Source organism: Octopus sinensis, linkage group LG10 (assembly GCF_006345805.1).
Source record: "Octopus sinensis linkage group LG10, ASM634580v1, whole genome shotgun sequence".
Taxonomy (NCBI): Eukaryota; Metazoa; Mollusca; class Cephalopoda; order Octopoda; family Octopodidae; genus Octopus; species Octopus sinensis.
This window is the reverse complement of record NC_043006.1, coordinates 42,549,762-42,557,261: the sequence shown is the minus strand read 5'-3', so window position 1 is coordinate 42,557,261 and position 7,500 is coordinate 42,549,762. Positions and strand designations below refer to the sequence as shown.

Sequence of the window (7,500 nt, the reverse complement as noted above, 5' to 3'; positions counted from 1 at the left end):
AACAAGGATGGAGAATTTCACATCCACAAAGCTTGTTACAGTTTTATATACAATAAATTCACTTTAAATTTCTGTCCAGCACATGTTTTTACTGTGTTGATTATCCTAGGATGTACTATCCAGTCTTCAAGGACTCGTAATAGTAACACCCATTATAAAGCTGCATAGCTACATTCGTCTTGGATAACACTACAATGCGACTGAACCGACAGAATGCAACTGGATACCACATCCTAAGATATCTTATGCAGTAGAAACACGTGTCAGACAGAAATCTAAAGAGTATATAGTATATAAAAGACTAATAAACAGGTTTTGTAGATGTTCAATTCTTCATCTTTATTTTAACAACTGAAATATACACACTGTATACTATATTAAATGCAAAGAAGCGAACTCAGTATTTACCCATTGGATGAAATGCTGTGTGATTGTTTACCTTACACAATTTCCTGTATTTCATATCATCTGATGTGGTTTGACAGGCTCTGGATTATACTAGAGTGCTTGTGTATATATATATATATATATATATATATATATATATATATATATATAATATATATATATACATATATATATATATATATATATATATATATATATATATATATATATATATATATATATATATATATATATATATATATATATATATACACATACATATATACACATACATATATATACTCTCACTATATATATATATATATACGTTTATATATTTGTTGTGCAAGATTTTTTATGTGAAGTCGTGTGTTGAAACAGATATTGTTATATTTCGTAATGGTCATTTTGCCAGTTTACCCAATAAAGCATGCGCAAATGAAGACATACAATAGAAATACAAAATGGCTGATGGTTAGTAAGGCGAGACACAAAAAAGAAAGAAGAAAACAAAGGACCACTGATGCAGTCACAGGAGTGTGACGAAAGAACTCTGGCCTAAATTAGATTAAGATTAATGCAAAAAATAAATAACACTGAAGCAAAATAACACCAAATATATAGTGCGTGTGTTTTTATTGGCTAAACTGGCAAAATGACCATTCCGAAATATAACAATATATATATATATTTATATATTTAAATCTTCACTATATATATTTTTGTCAATTCTTCAGCTAAAACAGTCTCCAGTTCTTGTAGTGATGATGGTGGAGAATATCGAATCCTTACTTGTTTTTCGAAAAGGCACCATAAATGTTCAATAATATTGAGATCTGGGGACTGTGGTGGCCAGATAAGATGTTGAACTTCACTAGAATGTTCCTCGTGCCATTCAGTAACAACTTTAGCTGTGTGAATTGGTGCATTATCATGCTGAAAGGTTGCGTTGGAAGAAAGCAGTGTGGGTTAAATGCTTCTTTTGTTGTCTCCACACGTATACTCGGCTGATGGTCGGAAATAAGGTAAAGGATGACTCGTCCGAGAAAATAACATTCTTCCACTGCTCTACGGCCCAATTCTGTAGGTTTTTATTCCACTCTAAATGCTTTACAACATTTGCTTTTGGAAGTAGTGGTTTTCTGATTGCAGCCCTCCTATGAAATCCAGCTTTGTGCAGCTCTCGGCGAACAGTTTTTGTGGAAACTGGGTTCTCGGGGTGGTCATTAAGCTCTGCAGTAATTTTGGGAGCTGTACTTTCGTGATCCTTTCTTCCAATTCGCGTAAGAGTTCGACGGTCCCTGTCTGAAAGTTTCGTTTTTTTTCGGAGTTTTGTTTCGACGGAGAGGTTTTTCCCTCCTTCTCAAAGGCTATCATTACTTTTGAGACCGTACTTCTTGATACACCGAACATTTCAACTGTTTTCGTTACGCTAGGGCCTGCCATACGAGCACCAACAATGTGACCTCTTTGAAAGTCCGATAGATCTGTCATTTTAATGAATTTTAATTACCTTTTTCTGATTATATCTGAAAAGAAACAGCAATTTTATCAAAACATATTAAGCAACACTAATAATGAATCAAAAACATAAAAATAAACAAGCTTTTAACGATTTTATAGATATTTCAAAATTATGATGCTATGATGCTAGGTGTTTTCATTATTTTGTCCAACCCCTGTATATATACAAGAAGAGAGAAAATGAAGCATGAAAAGATCAAGAGAAGTCTTAGAAAGAATGAATTTGCGGAAAATGAAAGAGTGTTGCTTGTTATATGTGTAGTTTGTGAGAGGAAATGCTTGGGTATGCAGGCCTGGTCAGCAATCAGAGAACTCACAGGGATCAAGCCCTTGTGAATTGTGATACGGCTATTGTCCAATTCCAACCGATCTTGCCACATTTAGAAAGTTCCTAATTTCTAAATCATTCTGGTTTGCATGTATAGCAACTATGACTGCATGTCTTTTAATTCTTTGAGTTAGCATGATATCTTGAAAGAGTTATCGGGAAAAAAATGATGCACTAATAATTTGAAGGCGTAATGAAATAAAAACGAAATGTCCTCAAATACTCATCGCCCTCTGTACTTGTATATAGATATATTGGGTTGGCAACTAAGTTCCCGCCGTTTTTTTTTAATTTTGGAATCTATTGCGTTTTTAAATTTTGGAATCTATTTTTTTTTTCTAGTTAACTTTAGTTAATTTTTGTTCACTTTCAGATCATTAAAATGGAATGTCAAGTTAAGAAAAACCAGCATTTTCGACACCTCCTTTTTGCTTTTAATCAAGGTTCTAAAGCCGCAAAAGCTGCTCGCGACATTTGTGCTGTGTATGGAGACGGTGCTATAGCTGAAAGAACCGCTCGTGATTGGTATGCCAAGTTCAAAAATGAAAATTTTGACCTCAAAGACACACCTCGTTCTGGCTGTCCAGTTGGGTTTGATGAAGAGCGATTAAACCAACTTTTGCACGAAAATTCTCGTCAAACGACAAGGGAACTGGCAGAAAAAAACGGAATGATCCCACACTGTTATAGAGAAGCATGTTCTATCGATGGGAAAGGTTCAGAAATATTGAGCATGGGCTCCGCATGCTTTAAGTAGCAACAACAAAAATCAACGAGCCGCTGGTTTGCTTGCTTGTCACCGCTCAACTCATGGATACAAGCAACGATTTCTTTACCGAATCGTTACTGGCGACGAAAAATGGTGCCTGTACATCAATATGAAGCAGCATAAGGAATGGCTTAGCCCCGGAATGACAAGCGACACCGCGCGTGAAACAAGATCTTCATCTGCATAAAACGATGTTGTGCGTATGGTGGGACTGGGAAGGGATTATCCATTAAGATATCCATTGCTTGAACGGAACCAAACGGTCAACAGATGGAACGACTCAACACGGCTATTCAAGAGAAAAGATCTAATCGGCAGCATGGAGCTCTTCTGCTGCACGACAGCGCCCGCCCTCATATCGTCAATATGACCAAGGAAGCCATTCAAACGCAAGGCTGGGAAGTGCTGTCACACCCGCTGTACTCTCCTGATTTGGCACCAACGGATTTCCACCTCTTTCGATCTCTTTCAAATGCTGTGCGTGGAGTTTCGTTCAATACTGGTGCAGGATTGAGAGGTTGGTTGGATCAACTTTTCGAGTCAAAATCAGGTGATTTTTACAATCGAGGTATTGAAAATCTTGTTGAACGTTGGGAAGAAGTTGTAAACAACAAGGGTGAATACATTATCTATTAATTAGTTGTTATCTTATATTAAAGCTTTTAAAACTTTTAGATTTAAAAAACGGCGGTATCTTAGTTGCCAACCCAATATATATATATATTTATGTATGTATCTCTCTCTCTCTCTCTCTCTCTATATATATATATATATATATATATATATATATATATATATATATATATATATATATATATATATACACGGATTTAATTGTAACACAGTAATTCGAAGCCGCCGACAGTATATGCTTACAAGAGTCTTTCCGACTTGATCGTCCAACAATGCAACGCCTTGTCATGTTGTTTATTACAACTTATTAACATGTTACATCATCATTATACATGATGCCTTGAGGTCATTCCCATCACAGATTCTACAATAGAGACAATCCCGCGAGCTCTAATAGAAAATCGGATTTCTCGATTTGATTCTCTTACTATCACACACGACAATGGGAAGCATGCTACATTGACAGTTTCTTTGTTTCAGTGCTGAACCATCTTGTGATGTTGCCTAATATGAACAACCAAGCACACTCCATGTATGGCTGCTTTTACCCAGCTCCACAACGCCCATAAAACCATAATTTAAAACGTGACAGCCACTCCCGTGTTTTGCACAGGTCATAAGCACATTCCTAACTGCAGCTGATTCTTTTGATCTTTTTCCAAAAGGATATACCTACCAAATTTCCAAAACCCACCTTTCTTTCACTGTTCAGCCATGATAGGTTTGTAAGCAGTTCCCCTGCAGAGGAAACTTCCACCTTTGCTTCTTACTTTGTGTCCAACTTCGCATTGCTTACATAAGGAAATCTCCTCTAAAACTCTCTTTCCACTCCACCTGTTTCACCATTACGTACACGTGCATGTTAACTGTCACTCTTCGATCCAACATCCGAAAGTTGACTCTCATTAACGACCGCCTTGAACATTTTGAATCCTTTTCGCTCCGTGATGACCACGCGTTCCACTTCCGTAAAGCCTCATCTACTGAGGGCCTATTCTCACATGTTACTCAAATGTAGGGTCCGCGCCCTCGAAGAGTTCAATGTAAACTGTTGATGACAGTTGTTGTACTTGAGACCGGTTAAGTTTTCGGCCGTCTCTAGAACGCTAATCTCATAGCAAATTTTCTTGCCTTTAACTTAATTCTTCCCTTGGATTGGTGACTTCCTGCTAGATGGCATTATCGCAGCGTGTGCTGATGGCACTTTCTCTGATCTACATTCTGTTAAATCTGATGTGGCCCAAGATTCGGATTTGTCCACTACGCTCTTCTTCCTGAGCACCAACGACCTACTTCCGTCATCTCTGTCAATTCCCTCTCCTGTATCTCATTCGTTACTCCTTAACTTTCCACATTCACGCGCAATTACAGGCGACCTCAGATTATACGAAGAGAGATCTCGGAAACATTCTTCAGTGCAGTGAAGAATGGAGATGGTGTGACACCCGCCAATTCTAAGATGCAAGGGCCATCATAGTAGCACTAGAAAAAATACCTTTGTATGCGGTCTCGTATGTATGTGCACAAATATGGATATCATTGCACGTATAAATATATGTTTTGACTAACGTAATTGTTCACAAACATATATTTGTATGTATATATAAGTGTATACACTTATTGCATGCTAAATTTCTGAAATGTTTTACATATTTTTATTGTACCGTTGATGATTTATATTTGTAATTAATTAACTGTGTTTTATGTGGTTTTATGAAACTTGGCTTCTCAAGATTAATGTTGGAACAGTTAGTTATTGGGTTGTCCGGAAAGTTCGTGCCAATTTTTTAAGGAAAGAAAAAGGTCAATAAATACTTGCCATTACATTTTTAATCAACCAAATATGAACCATTTTGTTGCACAATGCGTCTCCATCTTTCCTTTAATACCCTCTTCCCAGAATTGAGGTGGTTTCATGGTTAAGAATCCATCAAGGTATCTTTTTACGTCATCCAGGGAATTGAAATTTTTACCATTAAGACTATTCTGCAGAGACCTGAATAAGTGGAAATCCGAAGGAGCAATATCTGGTGAATATGGAGGGTGGGGTAACACATCCCAGCCGAGCTGCAGCAATTTTTGTCTGGTTTCCAAAGCATCAAGTGCTGAAAATGAACTTTCTTATCTTCCATTTTAAAGGGTTACAGAATTAACACAGGTTAACCTTCTTCCACGAAAAGATAGCTTAAACTGTGCTCTAAATGGAGGTGTAGTCAAATCCTATTTTATAGACGCAACCATGTTCTAAAATAAGTCGAGAGGTAAGCTACTATAAATTGACTCGAACTTTCCGGACAACCCAATACATATCCATACATCAAATCTAAAGCTTTCGTCCTGGTAGAGTATCTGTAGAATATTCATTCGATCAGCAGAGTTATATTCTTCTTCACCAGTATTTAGCCTTATGTAAGCATCTGTTGGGTAACTTAATTTCAGTGCTGATCACAGCTTTTTTTTTCCTTAGGTCACAGATTCCTGTGTCTAACATGTTACGCTTATCTTTTTCTGGAGTTTTTACAGGAACACTTCACATGTATTCTTTCATATTATGAATTATTACGTCCTCTACATCTCTATCACTTCTAATAGCATTCTGTATATCTTAACGTGGGTATATTGCAGAAAGTCATACAACTACGGTATTCGTCTCGAGAAAGTATAAGTACAGACGTACAGCGCTAAAAAACACACTGAGAACACCAACAGCAGACGTAAAACATTCAACAGCGGCCGTGGAATTACTTCGAAGAAGCTGGAATCTACATTTAGATTAATATATAGAGAATGCCATTTTGAACTAATACTGCTTCCATTGATAATAATGAATTTTAAATTCAAATATTGTTATCCTGGAGATTTTCTTTCTAGCAGATAACATTGTATAATGTTTTGGTCATGACATCGTACCGCATAGACACATATACTGTGATGACATTTTTTGATATAAAAGACATTCTTCGGATTGACTTTACAGTGTCTGCATTGGCTGCCCCATCTAGGTGTTTTACCTGCATACATGTGTCGCTTTTGCACATCAGGTTATTTCGTCGTAATTTCTTGCTTCTGTATTGGACTGACGTGCGAAGGAGTGAGAATTCTAAGACACGTGTGTGTATCTTGAACGTAATTTTCATACCGAATTAGTCTGATGCAATATGATCAATCAGGACATTTGAATTGAAAATAGGATCCTTCAGACGGACTTGTATAAAGTTCCCGCCTCAACACTTCCACTCACGTAGCATGGACTGACTTGAATCAATTATAAATGGCATTTAACCTAGAATCCAAGGAGTGCGAAACGGGCAAGCCTACGTCATCAAGCACACGCAAATAAACACAGACTCACCACACACAAACACGACTGAATTCCATTTTGGTAACACAAGTTTCATGCTACAATGATCATCAGGCAAGAACTGCCATTAATCGGTGAATGTGTCTATTAGTATGGACGTATAATTCTCGATTGCACTGGTTGGTCTCTACTGACTTATTTGAAACGTTCCTTTTATTAAAGAGTTCTTTGGGCTTGTTTATTTGATTGCTTAGGTTTTGTTTTGGTTATTTTATTTCAGTTTTGTTTAGTAAGGAGCGTTTCTTCACATTTTTGCCAATATACTGTTTGCTTAAATATTGATTTTTATACATTTGTTGTTTTTGCTATTATTTTTATAAACTAATTTGTTAAAAATCCTCATGTATTATTTGAGGATTTTTTAGCTTCCTCGGATCGTTGGCTGTATTCGAATACAAATATCATGTGGAGTTATAAGGCGGGTTTTTTTTTTCAGGTTTGGGGCTTTTATATTTTATATACTTTCGTCGAGTTTATATGCGTGTGTGTATGTGTGTG

General features: G+C 36.6%; 1 long non-coding RNA gene across 1 annotated transcript in view; it reads right to left on the bottom strand.

The window, feature by feature from the left end:
- Positions 1-4,899: 4,899 nt before the first annotated feature.
- LOC118765110 overlaps positions 4,900-7,500 on the bottom strand; it is a 22,488-nt gene continuing 19,887 nt past the window's right edge. The window contains exon 3 of the long non-coding RNA XR_005000958.1: positions 4,900-4,911. This is a non-coding gene — a long non-coding RNA (uncharacterized LOC118765110). The remainder of the gene's footprint in view (positions 4,912-7,500) is intronic.